Raw genomic sequence first — 25,395 nt, 5'->3', positions numbered from 1 at the left:
AAAGAATGGACTGGTAAAGCCCACTGCAGGGTGGGCATGCTTGGATGCATGGAAGAATCTGATGGTCATGTTTGATAGACTAGAGGGAATAGGATTTGAAGATACACAATCACTACTGGAAAACCAGTTGGTGACTCTGAGAAGAGTACAGTGGATTATTCATTCTGTGGGAAGGTGAAAGTCTTCGCTTCTGGTACTATGCCTTAGTGAATAATCTGGAACATTATGAAAACAGTGAATTCATCTGTTCATGAATAGTGTGGATATTTTTGCTTTTGTGCCATACCCATCCACAGCAATATTTTTTGTATTAAATACTATGAATCCACTTCACCTGTCAGCACTATTCAAAACACAAAATGCTGCATGAATAGGAAGGATGTTCTGGGATCTCTCAGATGATTACTGTTGCTAGGAAAACCACTTCCTGATATCTTTGTGCTCAGTGTCTGTGTCTCTCTTTGTGTACAGCCTTCAGTGACAGGCAAATTCGTATCAAGGCAGAGGGAAGAAATAGGAAAAGTTTAGAAATGTTTAAAGGATGCTGCTTAAAGTTAAAAGGCGGATGTCATTGCAAATAATAGCTAAGAGTTCTGATTTCTTTCCTATATGGGATTATTGGTATTAAATTGGAGAGAATTGCAGTGCTGGTTTTGCTGTGACTGAACCTGCTGCAGACTTGGGCTGCGTTAAAGCTGAAAATTGTTAGGACCTCCAAAGCGCAGTTAATGAGCTCTGTATTGTGACAGCAAAGAGGCTTATGCTGGGGAGTCACAAATACTGGCTTCTCAGCCTTATTTGTCAGGGGAGGGGCTTGCTTATTTTAATTTATTTTTTTAAGTGTATTTCTGAAAGCTAAATGTTTGTGGTAGTCAGGAAGCTTTGTAAGTTTGGGAGTTTCGCTATGTGCTTGCAAACACAGGAACCATAATGTTTAGCCAGGAGGAGAGCAGGTCAAAGGGGAATCATATTAATGCTTACAAATATCTAAGGGTGGGTGTTAAGAAGATGGGGAAGTCATCTCAGTGATAATGGGCATGGATTTGGAAAGTAGGGATATCATCTAAATATGACAAAGAACAACTTATCTTTGAGGGTGACAGCATGGAAACAGACTGCCTGGAGAGATGGTGGAGTCTCCATCTCTGGGGACTGTCGAGGCCCACCTGGATGTGCTCCTGCACATCCTGCTCTGTTAGGAGGGTTAGACTCGATGATCATCAGAGGTCACTTTCAACATCTACCATTCTGTGATTCTGTTATTTAATCTGCTGGGATATGATGTGTTAATGCTAACAACTGTGGTATGACGGACTAATGTTCTGAAAGTGATGGTCTGACCAGAAACCCAGACTTAAACTGTAGAAGACTTGGTGCCATGGTCTAGCCTTGAGCTCTGTGGTAAAGGGTTGGACTTGATGATCTGTGAGATCTCTTCCAACCCTGATGATACTGTGAAGACAAGGAGACTCATACATCATTATTATCAGCATAGTAATACTTTGTTATTTGAGGCCTGTCCTTTAAGCTGTGGATCCTAAATTAGGAGGGCAGTATTACACTCATTACAGAATAAAACTACAGTCCAAAAAGCTAGTGTCAGCTGGGGGGAAAAAAATCCCTCTCTGTTCTCCAAACTTCTGCTGTCACCAGCACCAGTCTCTTTACTGCTACTGTTGTGCCTGACTGGATTCCCACACTGGTGAGGTGAGGTGTGTGCAATGTCCCCTTCTAGATTTTGGAACTGAATGAGGTAAAACTGAGTTGCCTTAGTTAAATACAGTAAGGACTTAGACAGTTGTTTTCAAAGGAGTTTGGGATAGCTACAGTTAATAAGGAAAGATTTAACTGTCTGGGGGGGAAAAAAAATTAAACCTTCTACATTTTTTATGCAAATCTTTCATTTCATTTGCTTGATAATTCGTACCTATATCCCATCACATTTGATGTTTTTTTTGTTTCACTGAGAACAAATACCTCATAGAAAGAAGTCTTCCAAAGGGTGTTTCTGTCTCAACAGAATGGTGAAGTTATGTAGGTGCAAGTCACAGCAGAGGCATTGTGGCTGAACCTTCAAAAAATCTTTCACCTAAGCAATGTCTGTAAGTCTGCTGTTACTAACCATGTCTGAGGTTCCTCTCAGGCCACCCTATGGAGCTTTTTCTTCTCAGGCCTCACTGTAGAGATTTAGTCTTTTTATGTGAAACACCTCTGTTTTTTTGTCTTTAGAAGCCCCTTGGGTACAAAGCTGGTGTGCTGAACGAACCAGCATCCATCGCATTCTTTCACCCAGATGTTAGCACTCATTCTTGTCTATTGATGGCAAATTTGCTGCTGAGCTGTGCTGAATTTGTCAGTTCTACCAGCTGAATAAGAAGATGCAGCTGTACAGGGTAGATTTGGCTACTTGATGGATAGATTAGTTTTTATCTCCTGCACTTGGCTGGAACTAGTCTGAATGTACCATTCCCTCCCAAGCTGAATGTGTAGTTCTGCTGCCTGCCCTAAGGAGAACAATGGCTCCCACTGGATGCTTTGTCCTATTTTTTCCACTCTCTAGCTGCAACATCCTTTTAATAAACCAGCTCCCAGCCAAGTACAGTCTTTCCCCAACACATTCTAATTCTTTAAAATAGCAGAAAATTTATTCTGTTCTCCTGGGTCTTTAAGTCCACATTTTAACATTCGAAGGGAGTAAGCAGAGTATCCTCTGCTGTGACACAGCCAAAAAGAGGGATATATTATATTTTCTAAAAGGAGCTAGCTTAACAATTTGAATGATCATAGCAGAAAAGCATCATAGTAGTCATTAAAGGAGAAAGTTTGTGGATGGTAACTGTGGATGAAACTGATTTTCTGACTTTCCACATAAGTGTTTCACTTTCCTTCTCCTTTTCTTTTATCATTATTTATATTTATTTGTTTTACAGTCTAGTGGACTCAGAGGATAAATTTCTTTACATGCTCAGTGCTATAGAAGAAACACGTTGAAACATAACTCCTGATTTATTTGGAGTCTAGTGAAGACAAACAAGCAGAAAATGGCAGTGCTGGCATTACAGATGGCTAAATGAGGACTGGTGGCAATAAGCAACAAGCCTGGGATTGAAGTAGGTAGCAGTGTCAGAGGCTGAAATGAAACCTGGGAATTTTGTGTCATAGCTCAGGAGGTCTATGGGATTTTGTTTTCTCTAACACTTCTTGGCCTCCCTTTCCCTGCCACTTCCTTTGTTCATCTTTTCAGTTTGCCCATTCTTCTTTGTCTTCTCCAAGGTGCCAGAAAAGGACTAAAACCCCATCAAATAATATAACTAGTTTTCTTGAGATGGTCTAATGAATATGTAATGAAATAATTGAAGTAGACACTTACTCTCCTAGAATTTCAGTCTGAATGACTAAATTTCTTCCTTTCCCCCCTCCCTGTGTGAAGGAATCCAAAACTTTTAAATCATTATGTGGTAAATTTACCCCCACCCACCTATTGCTTTTGCTCCCACTTTTCCTTTTTTTCTGCTAATGAGTCATGATATGTAATTACCTTCTGTCTTTTCTGCATTTAGTGAATATGCCAGTGCAGAACGATTTAAGAAAATAAAAAAGGCTTTAAAAAGAGATGAGGAAACAAGCAACCATCCAGGACTGCTTTGGCTCCCACTCACCATTCTTGCTCTTGCCAAGTGTAATGAATATTGTTTTTTTTCTCTATGGCACTCTGAAGCAAGATTAAGTAAACTTATGTCTATATTATTACATTTTAATGACTATTGCTGTATTTGCCTTTTTGGGTTGGGGTTTGGGTTTTTTGTTTTGTTTTGTTTTGTTTTTCTTTACTGGATGCTTACAAAGGTGGTAAAATTCAAATGAGCTGAGCTCTCCCCGAACCCCGAAACACTTTGTCTTTAAATCTATTATTCAGCCTTGCAACATGTGCTAGAATGAGCTGTGCAAAAAAAATATGATGAGAAATAAGCAAAGACTGCAGTGTGATGTGGGAAGGGCTGACTGTGGGTTGGGACACGCTTTTCTCATGGCCCCTCCACAAGTGCTGATTTCAATTCTGGCAAAGCTAGGCTGTCTTAGACCCCCTAAACCTCAACCTGAGTTGGGGAAGTGCACATCAAAGTCAAGGCACCTCAGAAGTGCCCTACTTGCCAGATCTCTGCTTTTAAAGTGCTTTTGCTGTGTGTTGCTGTGACAGTGTGTCCTAGAGAGAGAAATGTTTAGTGCTGCTTATTTAAATAGTGGGAACCAGAAGTTCATTGTCACTTTAGGAATTTGTTTTTAAGGATTGTTTCTTCTTACTGATGTGAGGAAGAATGCAGAAGCCAGCTCTCTCAGCCACTGAATAATAAATGATTGAATAGCAGAAATTCAATGGGGCTTTTTCTGTGATTAAAATGGCAAAGAAAATAACCATTTCTTTGGGATAACTCATCCATTCATGGATAGATTCTTTTGGTAAATAAATATCTCGCCACCTGCAACTTTGTGCTCCTAAAGCTGTTGTGTAATTTCCAGTATTTTCTGATGACTTCTGAAATGAGTTTTAAGAAGATTATTGTTTAAAGTAAACAATAAGAAAGAAAAGAAAAAGAACTTACATCAAAGATATCAGCATTTCTACTCTCTCTGCGTGTTTCCCCTGAATATGGAGTTGGCAAACTCTCAAATCACTTTATCATGTTTGAACTTGGAAAAATGTATGATAATACCAGCTGAGCTAATATTTAAAGAGCTCTTCACTTCAGAATTTTATTGTCTCTTTCGCAGTTCTTCTAAAGTCTTCTGACAGGCATAGTGAGGCTGTTGAATGGCTCAGGGAACTGAAAAGGGGGGCAAAAAAAGACTAATGCAACTGAACTGAGATCAACTGTGCCTGAAACGGCCCCTTCAGAAGTTCTTGGAGATAAATTTATTGCAGTAGTCTCAGAGAATTAGTAACCAATTCTCAAGCAGAGTACAGTGTCCTATGGCTTTCTCTGCCAGCTCTCCACCTCTGTAGAGTCCTTTGGTGTCTACAGGAACCTGATTGAGCCTCTGGAGAGCTGGACTCTGTGCTCAAGCACCAGTGGTCACAACCACACACTGGAGCTTGCAGTGTCAGGTTGAGATGGAGAGAGCTCTCTTGCACAGATAGAGCCCTCTGAAGTTACACATTTGTCTGTGGTTTTCCCTAGCGTTCCACTCACTCCAGTGGTTTGGGACTTTTCTTTAGTGTGTAGCATGGTAAAAACTTCATCTAGCTGCAGATTTCCAGCAAGCTCAAGAAAAACAGGGGAAGTGGCACTTTGATGTTACGTGGATGTGCATCAGGAGAGGGGTTATCAGCATGTTAGTGACATTTTATCTTACACTATTATTTACAACTTCCTTACTGGACTCTTATGTAAGCTGAATTGATAGTAGGAAGAAATGGTGGGGAAAAAATAATTCTGAGTATCTTAGAGGTCCTTGAGGGCCCTAGACATTTAGATTTTGCCTTCAAAATGTTCTAATACTTGCAAACAGGTGTTGCCTTGTGGCTTTGTTGGACTTTTACCTCTTTTCCCCCTATTTGCCACCACGCCAGACAATCAAATCAGGCTTTGGCAGGTGATGTCTAGCGGCATTTCTCCAAAATGCTTAAAGGTTAATATATCCTCAAAATCAAGTGGGCCAGAGAGATAAGGATGTTTTGGCTTTCCTTTGTCTGTGGTCTGACCCTGGGAAGTGCTGGATATTATCTCCCTTAGCACCTCAAGTAATGAGCACTTTGGCACAGCTTTAGGATATTTGACCCTTATCAGATCCAAGCTCTAGGGTTGGTATTTCTGAGTCTGAAGACAATGTTTGCTTAAAGATCAGTTTGGTCATCTGTAGGTGAACCTCTCCTTGCAATCATTCTGTACTTTAATCCCAATTTGTGGGAGTTGAGCTGTGGTAACCTTAAGTGTATAATTTCTTCCCTGGTACATTATTTCTCCCAGTATAGGAGGTACCCAGTGTTTGTCATTTAGGAGTGTCATATCATTACATTGCATATTGCAGTGTAATGATGTGAAATGATTAAATGACAAAATGCCAGTTCACTGCCAAAAATCTTAAGTAGCATACTTTTATTTGTGGATGTGAAAGCTATTATTAATTTCTGTATGGGCTTTGCCAGATGAAATAACATAAGCAGACTGAAAAGGGAGGTGGATTTAATCCTTTTCTAATTTGAACATGAGTAGTAGGAGTGATGTCCAACTCTAGTCTGCACTTCAAAGCATATGTCCAGTGCCAGTGGTATATTGCCATAATTTGACTTTTGTCTGCTGTCAAATAATGTTAGCAGATAACAAAACAACAGGCTGGTATTTTTTTGAAGGAGAAACCCTCCGGTTCAAGGAATTCTGTGTTAAGAAGTGTAAGATGTTTTGTTCAATACTGTTTCTAAGAGCAAGGACTGAAAAATAATTTCTTGCCAAATTAAAGATAGTCTAACTAGGGCACCAAAATTAAGTGAGTGGGCCTCTATGTTTGAAAAAGCATGATGGGACCAAAGACAGCATGGATAAGTGGAGCAGGTGCCAGGAACCAGAAGCACTACACCCAAGGTGAAATCAAAACTTGGAGGGCTTGATATGTTCAAGGCAGGAGGAATTGGCAATCCTCATCTGAAAGGGCTGAAATAACCAGTGCAGAGAACTGCAGAAGCCTGGCAGCAAGGATTTTTATCTAATAATGTTGGGGTTGTCAGGCTCTGTGTAGAGACTAGCAAACAAAGTCCCCTCTTCACAAAAGGCTCCATCTGCCTGGCAGTCTGACCTCAGTAGCATGTGAGACCTTAGAATGCAGGAGTAAAGACAGAGCTAAATCTAAACTTTATAAAAATGCAGTTGAGTTCAACAAAGGCAGACCAGAGGACTATCCACTGAGAGCTTCTCCTGAGACACCCTAGAATACTTTGTTAGCACTGTTGCTAAAGGTGAAATCAGACATTAAGATGTGAAGATCAGGGCACATACAAGGATGATTGAGGAAATATTCTTTTGTACCAGAACTTTGTAAGACCAAGATTGAGAGGGCATTCAACTGCTTACTTGGAACAGGCAGTGAGCCCAAGGGAGGTGCAGAAGTTAAAAAACAAGCAAACCCCTGAGTGTTGGCACAAGAACAATGACTCTAAAACTGAGCTTGCTTCATTTGTCATTAAGGAGAGGAGGCTCAGGAACAACTCTTGAACTTGTATTCCTATTTAATGATAACCTAAACTTCCTTCTTTTTAGTTCCTTGCACAAAGATATTGTAGGCAAGAGACAGATCAGCCAAAGAATTCATTGCATTAAACCAGGGAATTACTATCTTGTAAGGACAACTTTCTTCTAGTATTACTTATATTAATCTGTGGGGGGGGAAATATTAGATACCATTTGGTGTAACAAAACACTTAAATGAGAACTACAGCTGCTTTCTTGGAAATTTCTGATGCACCTCAGGAGTCACTTAGCTTGTTTTCTAATTCAGAGATAGATCAACTTGATATATTCATGTATCTGGCATTCATGTATCTGGCTTTTTGTGAAGCTCTTTGGTGGCTTTTCTCTGGACAGCATCACTCTGATATTCCTTCAGGCTTAGTTCAATCCATTGAGTCCTTAAGCTGAAGTATTGGTAGATCAGTAACAAGAAATTCTGAATGGATGGTCACTGGCAGGGAAATATTCTTCTGTCCCTGGGTCATGCAAGCCCATTTTGGTTGCAAAGGCACACCTTAGGCCAGTTTTTGTCCTGACTTTTGCTTGAAGAGAAGATTACTTGGAGATACATAGGTTAAAGCTGGCACAGTGACACTGTTTGCCTACAGCTGTGCATATGTTTGTACTTTGCTGGACTGGGGCCTTAGCCAACAAGTGCTGTAGAGTGCTTTTCTTGAGATAGATAAGGGGATGCAGGCTCTTACAAATTAAAACTTAATAAACACAAAGCATTTCTGGCTGGGTTGTACACTAAAATCTTGATTGTTTTAGTTATGTTTTGCAGTCTTATTTTGCTATTGCTTTGTTGCTGTAGTCCATGCTCAAAGTATAAAAGGGAATAACAGGCAAATGGTTTGTATTTATATTTTATTAGGTTTCCTTGATGCACTGGAAGTTGCTTGTCTGTTATAAAGAGGTAACAGAAACCATCTCAAAACAATAACTTCATGGATTTACAAACAATAGTAGCATGTTTGCCAAGATGGCTGGTAACTGTTTGAACCTGTCTTTTTTAACCTCTTTTTTTTTCTCCTAAGAAGAGAAAACACAAGAGACACGTTTCTACTTCTAGCACATTGGCAGAAATACAGAAACCCCATTCTTAATGTGATGGGACTCATAAATGGACAAGTATCCAACTAATAAAATTGTCAAAAGCACTCATTGTGCATGTGGTTAAAAGGTTAGATGTCTGAAAGGCATTGCCCTGCTAAATATACTGTGTTATGTATGGATTGGCTTCCCATGATTTTATTTACCTAATAGATGAATTACAACACATATGATGAACTTGATTTCTAGTTGCCCTTCTGGAGGTTTAAGAACAAGAACACCAAAAAAACTCTTGTAAGCATAAGTGGGAGAAAAAAATTCTTTGTAAAAAATCACCATCCCCCCCCCAAAAAAAACCTAAACAATACCAGACACACACACAACACCCCCCCACCCCCCAAAATAAATAACCAAACCAAACAAGAGCAACTTAAATTCTAAGTCTCTTCTCTCATGGCTCTCTAGTGTAGAAAATATTCTCTGAAGCCCATTTTCAATCCTAGATCCTAATCTTACTGATGTGATTTCAAACCACTAGATCTCAATGATTCACGTTGGTATTATACATAGATATCACAGGAGGGTGATGATGCTGCAGTCCAGGACTGCAGGGCAGGTTTCTAGGATGCCCATATGCAGCACCACCTGCTGCAGTGGTGAGATCCCCACGCTGACCTCATCCCAGGTACCCAGGAGCAGCAGTCTGTGCTTCTGCAGCTAGTCCCTCAGCCCAAACTGCCACACCGTATAGAAATGCTTTGATCTTTGATAGGAAAAGGCTGCTGCTAATTTCAGTGAAGTCATCTAGCACTGAGCTGAGAATATGTTCCCTGGTCTGTTCTGGGATTTGCTTCTGATAAGTGCCTGTCTCTATCATTTAATTTTCAATCATACAGGAATAGAAAGTGTTCAATAACTTAAAGAATCAAAGCATGAAGGATGAGAGAGAAGTATTAATTTCTCTTGCCTCTTTTTGGTAGAAATAAATGACACTGACTTAAAGAAAATGGGCCATATCTATCCCTGCCATAATTCTGCCAGTTCTAGTAGCTGTACAGCTGAAGCAAAGCAGTCTCCCTGCCATTAAGGACTAAGCAGTAATAAATGGCTTAACCATAGTTAGCCTTACTTACCTTCCCAGTACTGAAAAGTCATTGTTACACGTTTTAGTCTATTCCCCTGTAAAACTTAAACAAACAAGAATTAAGCCACTTGCTACCACCCAGGTCACTGTTATGGTGAGAAGAAAAAATGTGAAGTTAAAGAAAGCAAATCTCCCTTCCAAACAGCTTGGCAAAATGTTACTTTGTTCCATATATCCCCACTCTTCTCCAGCAAGACACCAGCAATCACTTGTATCTCTAGTTTAATGGAATCGTTGCCATTTCTCCTGTGATCAAAGCTAAAAGATATTTTATATTGAATTAGTCTTGGTTCTTCTCTTGGTTTTTTGTTTTTTTTTATTTCATTCCAGGGTTGTTTTTTGTGGCAAACTTTAAAGAAATCAGTTATGTTTGAAGAGAGGATTTGGTCACAGCCTAGTTAATTAATTGCATTATCTATTGTTTGGAGAGGGGTGTCCTATGTAATGTTTTTTACATACTCAGTTTTGGCTGTAAAGTGTAAAACTCATTTTACCTGGGAGCTTATGTCATCGTAAGCAAGTAAGTGATTGCTCAAGTAGTCTTGAAGTATGAGTCAGGTTGGGTTACAGATGACACAAACCAGCAGATTTGTATGTTTTTTTCTGCTACTTAATGGCCTTAATATAAAAGAATTAGATTTTGGTGGATTTTTTTGGTACTGACATCTCTGGCCGCAGTAGGGAAACAATATCTTGGAAAGATACTTTACAGGAGGTTGATATTCTTGCTTCTCTTCAAGAGTCTGTAGGTCTTGAGTTACGATTCAATTATCTTTCTCTAAGATATATACTTTCATTACCACTTAAGAGTAACTTTGAGCTGAAATTTTCTATGAGCTGGCTGATGGGAGTCCCTCTGTCCTAACTCTTCCTCTCAGTACTGATCTGGCAGCAGAGGAGCATAGGGCTCAGGGTTGCCTCAGACCTACTTTCTTCTGGGGGTCCGAGCATTAGCATCCCTAAAAGCAATGCTCAGCTTGAAGCAATGCATTATATTTGAACACTGTATGTTTGACAATACATTTCATGCCTCATTTCCTGCCAGTTGTGAGCTCTAGTAAACACAAAGAACAAATTCACATTTTTCTTGTCAAGAAGCCCTATAGTTTGTTCCCTTTAGGATATCACTAGTTAAATAGATTTCTGTAAGGACATACTCCGTTCACACTATAATCTGTTGTGACACTAAATCTTAATCCGTCTTCAAATTGCCCATTGTTTTTGTAAGAAAAGATTATGCCTAAAATATTTTATATCTCACATTCATTTTCTTTGCTAAGAATTAATTGCATAAGCAGTGGGTATCTGACCACTATTAAGTCTTCTATCGTAACCCAAAATTAAGAATTTAATGTGGATTATTCATAACATCTATCCAGTTAATTCAAAGTAATTTTTCTTTGCACTAGGCAGAATTTGCACTCTTAGGAGCTTACCTCCTCACGAGATCTTGAAAAGAAGTCAACCTGGGCTGTCCTAAAGGCTTTGGAACCCCTGTGTCACCGTTTTTGCAGGACTGAAGTTTTTTACTCTCCTGTGCCATCCATGGGTTTGATCCTGTCCTTTCGTAGGAGCATGTGGCTTGCATGGCTGTGCAAAGGAGGAGAATGAGTAACAGAGCTGTTTGGCCCTGTGAATAGCAAATGGATGTGTGGCTCTGCTACTAATATAAGTAGGTAAAGAATTCTGTTCCTGTAGCACTTTATACAAAGTTGTCATGCAAGCAAGTTACTATGGAAGTGTGCAAGAGTGGAGAATAAGACCTCATATTTCAGAGCTCTGCCTTGTTATTTTAAATTAGCTCAGCAAGGAGCTGCCTGAAGTTTTCTGGCAGTCATAATAAGCTTCTGTGCAAAAGACCTATGATGCTGGAATAGTTGGGTTTATTTCATGATTGCTTCTTATCACAGAATCACTCAGGTTAGAGGGGACCTAGGGAGGTGTCTCATTCAACCTCCCACTCAAAGCAGGGGGAAAGACTGAGTTCAGACCAGGGTGCTTAGGGCTTTTTTCAGCTGCATCTTAGAAACCTCCAGGGATGGAGGAGATGCTGTGACCTCCCTGGACAGCCTGTTTCATTCAGTGCTTAATTATCCTCAGACCTGTATCCTCACATTTTCTGTATCAATACAGAAACTCTTCTGTTTCAATCTGTTTCTTGTTCTCATACTGCGCACCTCAGCAACGAGCCTGGGTCCCTCTTTTCTGCAAGCTTTAGGTGCTGGAGAGCTGCTATTCTATTGAGAGATATGAATACCAGCACCAGACGAGGGGAGAGAAATTCACCTGACAGTTTCAAGCAACTTCAGTAGATGTGGAGGGACAGTGAGAGGAGAAGATGTGGTTGAAAGACAGATTGGTGAATCCTGAATATAGGCAGGACTGGCATAACATCTGTCTTCTCTTAGAGGAGTGAGTGCACTATTGGGAAGTGCTGTCTACCTCCTTGAGCCCTGGGATAGTGCTTGACACAAAGTGAACATAGCTTAAGAAGTTCTAACAAGCTCCTTCGAATTATTTAATGTGTACACAGTTCAAAACTGAGCGTTCAGGTTATTGGCAAAACAGTATATTGCTTTAAACGTTGGATCTCTAATATTTTGAAAGTAAGCCTTCAAACTGTCTGGGACTTGGAAAGCCTCTAACAAATCAGTTTGAAGAAGGCTGCAAAGAATGGCAAAATTCTCCTGCAGAAAAGAAATGACTATAGCTGCACACAGGACACAGAAACCTTAACTTAAAGCACATTGCTGATTTATTTATTTTTTAAAAAACATAAATGCAAGCTAGGATAAAGCACATAGCTAAGCAGAAAAGGACCTCTTGGAGTCAGATATTTGTGAATAAAGTGTCTGCTCTAGAAAGGTAATACAAATGATATACAGTTGCTTTGTAGTCGTTGGCTCTTTAATTGAGCAGACTGATGTGCTGCTAGCATAATGGATCTTTGGAGCAGACTGAGAATGAGGCGCTGTTATTTTGTTTCTCAAAGCCACACATTTGAAGTGCAGGTGAATACAAACCATTTAAGAAATAATTGGTCTGACCTAGCATTGGAGTAGCCATTTTGGCAGCAGTAAAAGAGGTGTTACTCAGGTGACAGAACACAATGAGACAGAGATATATAACACAATATTTGCTCAGTCTGGGGAAAAAAAAAAAAAGTCAGCCTAATGAAAAGAGGAAGAGAAAAACTACAAAAGAAGTCCCATCCCTTTTGGTTCTACTCTTACTGCCTCTGCAGAGTCTTCTGCATCATTAGCCAAATTTAAATGCTTTTCCTTCTTTCCTTAAAAACAATTCCCACAGTTTTATTTATAATTTCTAGCCCTGCTAGCAAAATCCTTGTCCATAACCCAGGCAGCTCCAGTGCTGATCGCTCCTCAGTTTTTCTTGTTTCAGTTCCCTTCTCTCCCAGTCCATCTCTAAGAGCACAACTGATTTCATTCTATGCTTTAGCTATTCTGTGACATCCCTTCCTTCGACAAAACTGCCAATAGCTGCAGTAAATGCTATAAAATTATTTATATAGAGATATAGTTTCCTGGGGGAAAGAAGTCTCTGGAAAGCATATAGTTGTTATTAAACCGCTAACATTAAAATGGAAAATTAAGGCTGATGGAACAAAGCTGATCTATAGAACCAGGTACTTCTGTATGGTACTGCAATGCTATTTTATAATGTGTCCTTCTGTACTGCTGCACATGAAAGCAGCTTTAGATAGGCTATCACTGGTCAAAGCAGCTTGTTCTGCGGATTTAAGGAAAGGAAAAGAGTTCTTCCAAGAGTCTTGGAAAATCTAGTGAGAACAGGACTTACTGGGAAAGGATGTAATCTTGGAACCTCTGAAGTCAAGTGCATTATGAAAGAGAAGTCTGGTAGAAAAAAGGTACAATGCGTCAATGTGGGAGTAATATACATATTTGTCATAGCAGGGGTCACTGGCTCGACAGCAGAAACAGTGGCATGAAGTAATGTAAATGTTCTTGGTTACTCCTCATCAGACAACATCATTTTAGAAATCTGACACTGATGCAGGCAGTGCAGTGACTGGAGGAAGCGAGTTCACTTGTAGACAAGATGCAATCAAAGCAGGTGCAGTTCCAAAGTGACTCTTGCTGATAATTTTATCTGTGTCAACTTCTACCTGTGAATCTGGAAATCTTTAAAGAGGAAAGACAATGGATTGCTTTAGAATCCATTTAGAAGGACAATGTAATAATTATACTTAGATAAATGGTTGTCAGGCTTGGACTGATACACCTAGAACCTCAGGGGCACAGATGCTCAGACTCAAACATAACGATTACCTTCTGTAGTCCTTAGGCAAAACTCATTTGGTTGAGCACAAAACTGGTTTATCAACCCTACTCATTTGTTGGTTTTGTTGTTGTTTTTTTTCCCTTAATGACATTTTAAAGCACAACAGCCTTCAACATGTTTGTGTTTTGAATTATATATTTATCTGGTATTTTCAGCAAAGCTTAGTTACTAAAGCAACTTCAGTGTGCCTGGCCAAATGCATCCCTTCTGCAAGTTCTCAGTGAGTGATAGGGTCCTTAATATGTGAGCTTTGAGAGGAATGATCTAATAGCATGTTACAAGACTTCTTCCTTGTTTACCTGTTTTTCTGTCTTACTGGAAGTATGCTTATGAGTGAGATGAAAGAGGAGCATGACCTTTAAGAATATGGCAGTGAAACTTTACACAGCAAATGTAGATTACTCTGTCGCTTGAAAAGCTTCAAGTCTTCAGAGAATCCTTGGGAACAGCTGTAACTGTGCTTTGATACAAGCCAGTGCTTGCACAGACAAGTGGATTCTTGACCATGGCCAGGCAGATTCTGAAGGAGAAGGTCCACTGCTGTCAATGTGTTTGGGATCAGTCTCTCATCTGAGATTTCTGCACACATGAAAATGGGTGCACTGTAATATTTTTGGCCAGCTAGCTAATGGATTTGGGTGTACAGCTGCTTCTGGATCCTCTGGTCCTGAGAGAGGTGTGACGAGTGCAGAGGGTTTCCTTAGGTGGTCAGCACAACTGCATGATGGCAAAAGATTTGATGCTACAAGGTGTGTGTGGGTATGTATAGGGAAACCATTTGTTTTCTCTTCCCTCTCCTTTCTTTTTGACCCTTCATTCCCCCTCACTCCCTACCTCGCTCCCCCCTGAACCATACTTGCCACACAGGACCATTAGTTATCCTGACTGGTGCTACCCTTCTTGATCTTGTTAGAGGGTGCTTTGAATAGCAAGCTGTCATTATTAGGATTCTTTCAATGTTTTGTATTAATCAAAAAGCAGCAGCAGCAAGGTGTGGGATTTAAAATCCTTTCTCTCACATTTTTAGGATGCTGTAATAAAGAGTTGCTTCATAACATGTTCAAGGTCTATTAAATAAATGCACTAAAGAATTCCTGTTCCTTTGAAATGGGCTTGTCAAGCTAATCTAATTTCAGTGTCTGCACACGGAAGGTATGCTATTTTCTCCTTTCAGTGAGTGCAAAAATTAATAATTAAAGTTTCCTATTTTTTGCTTAATAATCAGTGCAAATTACTGCACTTTTCTTCCTTTGTGTTTTATAATATTATGGTAATTATTGCTATGTGTACCTGTATGCGTGACACCCTGAAAACAGCTTTATCAAATCATTTCAAGAAATCACTGAGCTGCTGCAGCTTTAGGTAGGAGAAGTTTGTAGGCCAAATTTACTAACCAATCCTGGCCTGTTGCATGGATGCCAGTTTATCAATGGCTTAATCGTGGAGTTTAATCCTGATACCTCTTTACTGAACTGTAGAAAATGTTTAAGGCTGCAGGGAATGCGAGCTTGCTGATTTCCAAAATATTCATTCCTCTTTCATTTGTGAAAAGAAACAGTGGTTTACAGCCTGCTGCAGCAAGGGCTTGAGCTGCTGTTTATGAGGGCACTCAGTACCTCTTAGGAAGGCTCAGCACTGTCCAAGATTTGGCTCTCTGCTGTAGGTGTGATAGTCAAAGGTGGATATTTGTCCAAGTTAAAAAGCTTGCTTTATGCATTTTGTATTTTAACTCACTTCTATGGAAATACAGCACTGAAGACACTTCCCCCACAGTGAGTGACTGCTTGTGGATGGATGGATGCTTTGCCTTCCCTTTTCTCCACATTCTGGGTTTGTGATGCAGGCACCTTTGAAAAACAAATTCTGCCCCTTTAGAAAGTATCATGGTTTATTTCCTTAACTCCTGTGGAAGGTAGGCCAGCTGGATAGTACAATTGTCTCAAGTACTCATCGATGAGGGTTTTCACTCTTGTTTTTGTTCTCAGAGAAATGGTCAATAAGAAAGGATTGACTGCCAGAAACATTTTCTTCTGCACAAAACCTGATGTGATTCATGCTCATACTTTAGACTTTGCTTTAGATTAGAGAGCAGGGCCACCCTTAGTGGCCTTCCCCCAACTGAAATTGTGGTAAACAGTTGGTATATCGACCTTGAACTCTCTCTGCCCACTGGCTGTCCTGTGCTCTGTGTGCTCCTGTGGCTGGATGTGAGCAGGGCTCTGTAGCAGCACTGGAGGGGCTCAGTCCAGCTCAAGAGGGAGTTTTCAAACAGGTTGGTTGTCTCAAAAATGGTTGAGTTGAACTACATCCAGTGGTTTAATTTTCCTTACTGGTGTTGAGTGGTGCTTAATGTACAGTAGTCAGCTGAGATGAAGCAGTTTGCTATTGCAAATGCAGTCATTTTCCTCTGATGAAAGCAAAAGATGGGCAGAAGTGAAATGTGCCCTCAGTTATGCCTCGTGGGCAGTGAGCAGCTCTTTCAGATAGGTGTGCAAATCAGCTAACTGCGATTTGCAAAAGGAGTCATTTGCTCTGATTTGAGTGAAAGACAAGATACCATGTGCCCAACATCTGGAAGCAATCAGTCTAAAGGTGGTAGCCACCCTCCTGTCCCCTCCATAGCAGTGCTAATCCATGCTGAGAGCAGCCTGCGTTAGCGTTTCTGGTGTGGCTGCTACCTCTGTTTGTAACTACTTCCCTAGGAGCTCTGCTTTAGGGGCTGTAGCTCTGAGAAGGGCTCTACTGAAGCCACAGGATTGTGCTGCAAAGGCAAATTTCACCTTCCACATGCTCACCAGTGCTGTTTGAGGGGGTTCACTTCACCCTTCTGAATTTCTGTTCATGTCTGTAGGATAAGGCAGCCAGTCAAGTCTGGCTTCAGGAAGCAGACTTCCCTCTAATACACTTGACCAATTTTGAAACACGGTGGTGGAGTCGTCGTCCCTGGGGCAGTTCAAGGCAAGGTTGGATGTGGCACTTGGTGCCATGGTCTAGCCTTGGGCACTGTGGTAAAGGGTTGGACTTGATGATCTGTGAGGTCTCTTCCAACCTTGGTGATACTGTGATACTGTGATACTGTGAACTTGCAGCCTGTAAGTTGCATTTCTTCCCACCAAAAGCTTGTAAGTCTTCACTGTTTGTGATTTTAGGCAGGCTATAAAAGCCTGAAGCTGGCTGCTGACATTAAATATTAAATTAATTCTCTAGTTCTAAAACTGGTCTATGCATTTCCCTAAACTGTGTGGTGCAGGAAGCCTCTGCAGAGAAAATGTATCAACTCAGGTTGATCAATTTGTGGTTATTGAGTGACTATGTGTAATCACTGTTTATAAACTATTAACAAAATTCACAGGAGAACTAAATATAATGGCAACTCAGAGGAAAAAAAGTGAGATAAGAATGGATCTGAGCATATAAACTTTCAAGATAAATGACATTTACTAAAATCAGTACTGGTGATAAAATCAGGATAAATTCACCTGCCCTTTTAAACAAGTTCCCTTGAACCTGGGCCTGGTTTGAATTGTTGGAGAAATCATAAAATCAGTCAGGGTTGGAAGGGACCACAAGGATCAGCTAGTTCCACCCCTCTTGCCATGGGCAGGGACACCTTACCCTACATCAGGCTGCACACAGCCTCATCCAGCCTGGCCTTAAACACCAGCAGGGATAAGGTCTCAACCACCTCCCTGGGCAACCCCTTCCAGGCTCTCACCACACTCATGCTGAAGAACTTCCTCCTCATATCCAGTCTGAATCTCCCCACCTCCAGCTTTGTTCCATTCCCCCTAGTCCTGTCACTACCTGATATGACCAGGTGTGGTGAGCATGACTCATTGCTTCATAGTTTAAAATTAATTTTGTCTGTTTCAGGCCTTCTGAACTGGTCTTGACCAATTCCTGCTTTGGTACAGGGTTTTGGTTTGGGTTTGTTTGTTTGTTGAAAGAAAAATGTAATTATCAGAAAAGATGGGTGGTGTTTGAAACAATTTGGTTTCTGCCTCTGAAATTTGTGCTAAATGGACCTTTGGGATCCTGCCATTAAAGATGCCCTGGTTTATCCATTAAAATGATCATTCTAAATATGTGCATTCATAATGTATCACCTCACAGAGCTGATCAAAATATTTGCAGGGTTTGGTGATGTGTATTAACGGAGTAAAAGTTATCCAGGGTATCCAGGGAAATGTAATGGGGGGGTGTGAAAAAATCTGCTTTTCTGTGAGCAAATTTAGTTAATCCCTTAGGATTTCTCATAAATTCTTGTGTGATAGGTGCAAATAGGTGAAAATGTAACAGCAATAAGCTTTATTTTCCCATCAGCTAGTTTGGCTTTAGTTGATGATGTTGTCCTTACAGTGTATCTCAGTCTTTATTTTTCACTTGGAGTCTGAAGTAATGTTAAGATAGATAACTGGTAAGTTTTCATAGCAACAGTGCACTTGGCGTGAACACATCTGCTACTGCATATCAGATTAGAATGCTTAGTAGAAAGGGCAGAAATTTCAATGATGTCTGTAGCAAATGTTAAGACAAAAAATATTTGTGCTTCAACAGTTTGGTCTTCTGTAGGAATAGCCCAGTACAGCTGCTCCACAAATACTCTCTTTCTGGGAAATTTGTCTAAGCATCCTGCTTCCCCTCTTCTGGTGTTGGAGAAAATTAAGGAAGGATAAGCAAGTTGGGAGTAGGGGCCTTTTTTTCCCTAAAATTCCCACTTCTCAGAGCCAGAGTGCTGGCTTCTTTCATCAGATGTCTACTGCACTTGCATCCCCTCCTGGGGCACGATGACGTGACAGGGCTGACACACCCTGTTGGTCTGGACATCGATTTGTGTGCACGTACAACTCATTAAAACTCATCAGCAGAATTAAATATTTGTATTGTCATAGTGTCTAGGAGCACAGATGGCCTTGCTATTAAAGCTCAAGACTGAGAGCCAGGTGATCTCAGTACTACTTCCAAGCTCTGCCATAAACTTGACATGTGGCTCTGGGCAAATCAGCTGAACACTCTGTGCTTCTGTTTTCCCACTGGTACAGTAGGTACAGTGATTAACTGCCTGATATACAGCATTTTGCTTCTTGCTGCCTTGTGAAGTATTTGGAGATCTTCAGTGGCAACTGATAGAGAATGTTGTTGATGTAGCATAAAGATTAAGAGGAGAAATTTGATTATATTCTTTTCTCAAACTTGACACTTGTATCCAAATCTCCAAAGTTGAAGCTGTCTTGAATTAGGGAAAGAGCAGCAAGTAGGAAGATAATCTATGGATAAGACTTCCAAGGTAGTCAGTGTTTAACTCTGTTCACATAAAATCAGGAAGAAATTTCCCTTGAAAGTGGCCCCAATGTTTTGATTTAACCATAAAATAATATACTTTCAGACGCTGCCTATGGTATATTGGTTCAGCACAGCACATAGCTTGGAAAACTCTATTCTGATTGTGTAGCAGTAGGCTGGGACTACTTGGCCATAGGCTCCTTACAGTACCATGCAGGGCTCTAGTGCAAAGGTGTTTATAATCACCCACTGATAAATTTGGGAGATCTGCTTTTAAGGTGTTTAGGAAGTTCTAAGATACAACTTAATACGTGTGCCTCTGTGTCTGTTTTGTGTGTCCAGTTATTAGTTATCTGGTGGTTGCATGCAAACACTCACAGCCAGAGATGAAACAAATAGTTCTTTCCAAAAGCCAGATTCATTTGTACTTGCTCCACAAACGAGCACACAAAACAGACACAGAAAATGCATACCAGTGTCAGACCTCCTCCCTCTGAAAAATCCAGCCTTTAACACAAACATTTGATTTGCAAATCAGATGCAAGATAGTTTCTTATTAAATAGTTAAATATCAAGGGTTGAATTTTCATAAAAGGGCAATTTCAAACCTCATTTGTGTGTGTAATTATTGTGCTTGTGAGAGCGACCCTGGTAAACGTGCACATAAATGTCATGTCAGGTTTCTAATGGGTCATTGACACGCTTCCTTCCCACGACTGGGTCTGTGGTCTCTGTGCAGAGACAGAGCTGAGGGAGTATGTAAAACGGGTGCAAAAAATCTGGCAGAAACCGTTTTCTTTCGTGATGAAAAGAGCAGCAAAGCTTTGTGTACACATCGGCGTGTTCTCAAGATGGAGTTGCAGCTCTGGGGTCTAAACAGACTGAATCAGTTTTTAAAATAACAGTACATACTAAACCTTAGAAATTCAAATACATCACTTTCCAAGGCTAAAGATTTGGCAAATGCACTCTTGTAAGGCTGTTGTCACTTCCACTTTTGAGGAGGTTTAGAGACTTCTCATTCTTTTTTTTTTCATGCTTGGAATTTTTTTATCCTCCAAAAGCTGTGAAACACTTGAAATCTGAGGTCTCTGCTATCAGATAACACACTGTAAGGCTCGTTAAAGAATCTCCCTCATACTTCTTCTTGAACTTGAGATGGACATCACTGAAACAGCCTTTGGTACCACTGGATTGGTTTGTGCAGACTGATCTGAAAATATTTATCCTGCATGATGAAAAATTAGAGGAAATACAGCCTGGAATTTGGTGGTGGAATATGGTGGAAATATGCAACTGAAGTCAGGAGCAGCAAGATTCAAACAGGATTATTGTGGTCCTGGGTAAATCACAAATCTTTAAGGGTTAAGGTAGTTGATTCTTATGAACAGAATATGGGAAGTAAGAAGGAAAATTTAAGGGTAAATCTACCTTTGTTAAAATTCAGGGTGACATCTTGTGGGCAGGCAGGTATAAATTATTTGTAAGCTTTGGTGTTTCTTTCACCTTTCTTCAGTTGCTGTCAGGAGAGGAATTCAGGACTGTGCAGCCTGCGAGTCAGAGCTAGGACAATGATTCTCATGCCTCTAAATATAATGTTATTCTGTGGTTAAAATTAAAATGCTTGTATTTGAAGAACGTTTCCTCAAAGGTAGAGGGCTTTGGTGACTGAGCTTTTGTGGAGAAGCAATAAACAGCTCTATGAGCCGGCAGTATGGGTGGAAGGACAGGTATCAGTCTCCTGCAAAAAGCAAGGTAAAATACTAAGCTGAACAAAAGTAGCAGCAGAAGGCAGGATACAGAACATGCTGACAGATATCGGTCAAGAGTCAGAACCCAAGGCTAGGGCTTGAATAGACTCAGGAGAAGCAGGCAGGAGGCCAGGCAATGAATAAAAATTAGCATGCCCCATACCGCTCTCCATATTGTTGCTTGCCTGACTACTCCCCCTTCCACCCCCTCGCCTGTATTTTCTTTAACGTATCAGTGGTCAAAGCAAATAATGATATTATGTTTGTAAGGGAGGCCCTTGAAAGCTATTCTGAGACTAGAGTCCAGAAAAACCTAATCTCTGTTTGATTCTTTGTTTAGTGGGGATTCAAATCCCAACTTAATTTAATCTTTTGATTTATCCTGCAGGTACTGCCTGATTATATTCCAGTGCCACCAGTAATAGAAATGCAGGGGTTTTCTTATTTTTATTTATTTATTTTTGCTTTTAGCACTTTGAGAACAAAAAAGGCTTAGCAAAAGTCATTATTACTATTATCCTCTATAATGTATCATGAGTGGATAACTGCATCTCTGAGCATGTACCCCGTTGCTTCTTACTCATAACATCTTATCAGGGTTATGCAAGTTTTCGTTCTGCACTTCAGCTAAAGCAGCACAGCATGTGTAGCTGAAAAGGACTGGAAACTGCTGTGAGTGGTCAAACTGCCACCATTGCTGCAAGATGGCCAGGTTTTCACCTGGGAGGATCAAGGCTGGCCAGGTGCAAGGAGAAGGACGGCACAGTGCACAGGATTTAGACCAGTTCTTTCACAGAGTCCTGTGAAATCATGGACAAATTACTTAAGATTGCTTTTGTGAGGCTCTTTTCTTTTTTGTAGTGTACTTAAAATGACTCTTAGTATCATTAAAATGTATGAGGACACTAAGGAAAAACCACCATCAAAAGGTACAGATTGGGAAAGCAAAACAGCAGCAAATGTGCTGCGAGTTCAATGGTCCCCTTCACTGAAATATCTGGGCACCTCATATGCATTCATGTGTTGAAATGAATGGGAATTCACTTACATACCTTTAATAGCCTGGCAGCCAGTCTCTCTATGCCTAAGCTTCCCACGTGTAAGATAGGGGGACAACATTTCTCTATCCTGGAGTCCTTGCAGAATGAATACAGTAAAATCAGAATATAATCAGACACCAGTTATTGTTCCTGCAAAAGTAACTAGCAGCATACCAAACACTGTCTGTATTGCCTTGCCTCTGTTTCAAGGCTGCTAGTTTCCATGGGCATTTGCTCATTTGCCTCCTGTTCTCTATCTGGACCTTTAAAGTGTTCGACACTTTCATTTCATTTTTGTCCCTTTAAATTTCTCAAACAAAATGCATTTCATTCATCTCCTTCCAAAAGTCACCAAAATTAAATTTTTAAAAATCATATTAAATCTTTCATATTCTCCTATGGCTGCTAATATGCCCAAGCAGACAAGGACAGCATGCAAATCTAGTGGCACGCCTGACAAACATAATGCATTTATATTAAATCTATTGTACAGCAAGAATTTCAAGACGGCAGCGATCAGAGGAAACCATGCAATTGGATTAATAGATAATTTAGGCTGTAATCCAACAAAGCAGTTAAGCATATGCTTAATTTTAAGCACCCGTAATATTACTTGATGTCAGCTGAGGCAAAACAAGCTTAAAAGTAGGCACGTGCTTAAATGTGTTTTGCTGGCTTGCTGACTTGGGCAATGATCTGAACAAAAAGGTTCTTACAGCTGGAAATATAAGAAAGAGAGCAAAGAGTGTCCCTTTTTCCTGTAATCATTGAAACAGCAACCTAGCTGGAGTTTCAAAGCAGAACATTTTTATAGGGGGTTAAAAAGTGGTGCTCAAAAACTGCAGAGGTAAACATCTTACAAATTATTTATCTTACCTGCATTCCTGGTTAAACAGAGTTCAAAATAATTAGATAACCCTGTAAAACCTGTGACTGGTGCTGTTAATTCCACGTAAAGATTTTCTCATGCAATACCTAATAAATGGAGTTATCTTTTAACAAAGGCTTTAAGGGGATTAATATGCTCTGCAGAAGATGCACTCTGTAACTTGCTTAAGATGCTCGCTCCAGATCTGAGCTAGATCTAAAAGAAGAAAGAAATCTCAACTTCCTGAATGACCTTAGATTGTCACCCAGACTCCGCTGTACCAGCTCTACCAGTTAACTTGCTTCTGACGCTCTACAGTATTTGTGGCCTTAATTGAGGGACATAACCAAACAAATTTATCATTGCAGCCCATAAAAACGACAGAATTCATATGGTAGCATTCTTCATTCTCTCCAATTTGTTTCCCTGAAATCCCTGCAGCAATTTATTTGCTGAATATGCGAGTTTTCCTCCTTATGAAAATTACAAATTGTTGTCAAGGTTAACGAGTTAATATTCTCATTCAATATTTATTTAATATGGGGGGAGGGGGGAAGGAAGAAGCTCGACTGCTCTTACACTTTCTTCCACGGCAAAGTCTGCTTTCTTAATCAATATGACAAGGACACTGTCCTTTGGATAATACCCTGAATCATCGGGACTAAAAAATGAGCTTTATTAATCAACAGCCCCTGATTAATTATTATAAAGTGATGCTCATACATTTCTGTACATTTTAATAATTCCTGCAGAAGGCTAACAATGTCCCCAGTGATTTGAAGGCTTTGGGGTTTGAATTTTTCTAAGCAATGTCACAATAAATAGTCCAAGGGTACTACTGCTCGCTCACTAATCCAGTCTGTTTCAATCCAGCAAATGAGTAAAACCTTCTTTTTCCTATTTCCCATCTATAATTTATCATTTGCATACAAAGTAAGAAGCAAGAATCGGCAGTCTCATCAGTTTTCAAAATATCAGGGGACAACCAGGGTGATTTATAGCAGGCTGCATTATCTAGATCATATAACCAGAATATTTCAGTAAAAAACAGACCTATGTAATCTCTGGGTAAGACTATCTGTCTAGCAGGTAAATGTGATGAAGGTCATCAGTCTGGAGAACCTAGAGTGGACTTGAGTAGCCATTAGGTCTTGCTTTGCAAAGAAAAATCCCATCTCAAAAACCTGCAACGAGGATAATTTTCAAATAGCAATTTCAAATACTAAAGTTACTTATATATAAGGCTCTCTTAGCCATCAAAGAGTATAGCCTGGGTGTTTGCTTGCTACTAGTGAGGTGAAAAATATGCCTCCTCTTTCTTATGCTTTCAGTGCACTTTGGAAAGCGTAACCTTGCTGAAAGGAACAGATGTGTTCTCTTGGATATGAAATGATCCAGCCCCAAAAGATATGTAAGAAGGTGACCATAGCTGATAAGTGTTTGTGTTTTGGTTCTAAAGGGCAGTGTGTTTCTGAACTACAGTGCAAGTGTTCAGATGGATGTATCACAGAATTGAAGACAAATTAGGGTTAATTTATTGAAATAATAGAAGTATGAGAAGGGCCAGGCACAAAGCATTATCCAGCACCAGTTCTGATCTGTTCATTCTTCATCCTGGGCATCTTACAGTCTGGCTTTCTCTGCCTGTAAAATATTTGCTCAGCTCTGACAGCTTACAAGGATGCTCTTAAAGGAGTGTAGCTCTAATAAATGAACTCAGACTTCCAAAGGCACCAGCCACTTGTGTTTGTGTTTTAAAATAATGTGCTCACATTGGAAAAACTCAGTGGCCTTTTCTCAGCCCTCCTGCAATGAGTGTTTTAATTACTTACCAGAGTGCTCATCTGTCTAAAGTCAAGTCTCAGGAAATTTTCAGAGATGTTACAATCTATGTGAAGGTAACCCATGGGTTGTTTGAGCTTAGCTTCTTGATTTCTGTTTTAATTCCATTATGTCAATAATGAGTTCTCTCTTCATTGTATTAGTGTGAACCCCTGGAAAAAAATTCATTGCTTTAGGATGCTCTGTGACAAGCAGTACTCCTGCATTTTGCCCTCTAGAAATGTGGGTTCTGATCACAGATAACTAAAATGAGATTAGGATGTTAGCTTTCTCAAGAGATAACAGCAGTCTAGGTCATAAAACTACCATATGGCAGATTTGGCAGTCTTTACAGAGGTCCATGGTTTAATTATCACAAAGACAGATTCAGTTCCCCACTTGCAAATGCCTGGGTCCTCCTGTGGCAAGGACTGGCAATGCAATTAAGAGGAAAGCTGTATTGTACTTGGCTGAAACGAGAAATGACCTTACTGTGGCCAGCGCTGTCACTTCCTAACATTTCACTCATGATTAAGTTTATCATTTCAAACAAACAACATAAAATGTCAGGTCTCTGGTCTGTTTAACATGCGGGAGGGGGGGCAGGGAGAGAAGTACAAACCTTGGCTCTGTATTGTACCAAGCCATTGGAAAGCTTTTTTTTTTTTTAATGATTTTTCAGAGAAAGTTGACAGGGAGATCAGGGAAGAGCAGTACCTCTGCAGACAGCCTTTCTGGTCAAGTCCTTCAGTTGCTTGCTTCAAATGGTTTGGTGTTTCCTCTCAGAGTCCCTTGATCCACCTTCATTGCCAGAGTAACATATTCTGACACCACCACCCCACTCCTGGTTTAATACACCACTCCTCTTGAGTCCTGGTTTCCTGTCAGAACT

The 25,395-nt window shown here is 40.2% G+C and overlaps 1 long non-coding RNA gene across 7 annotated transcripts in view; it reads left to right on the top strand.

Annotated features, from left to right (window-relative positions):
* Positions 1–25,395, top strand: part of LOC135188236 (uncharacterized) — an 84,254-nt gene that overhangs the window by 13,909 nt on the left and 44,950 nt on the right. For 2 of the 7 annotated variants that reach the window (XR_010307620.1, XR_010307622.1), the window contains one exon: positions 2,931–3,717. The exons of 4 other annotated variants lie outside the window; for them this stretch is intronic. This is a non-coding gene — a long non-coding RNA (uncharacterized LOC135188236). Of the gene's footprint in view, positions 1–2,930; positions 3,718–25,395 lie in introns of those variants that run through there. One more of the 7 variants, XR_010307621.1, reaches the window with a different exon arrangement.

This window comes from Pogoniulus pusillus, chromosome 29, assembly GCF_015220805.1.
Source record: "Pogoniulus pusillus isolate bPogPus1 chromosome 29, bPogPus1.pri, whole genome shotgun sequence".
Classification (NCBI taxonomy): Eukaryota; Metazoa; Chordata; class Aves; order Piciformes; family Lybiidae; genus Pogoniulus; species Pogoniulus pusillus.
This window is presented reverse-complemented; position numbering and strand designations above follow the sequence as displayed.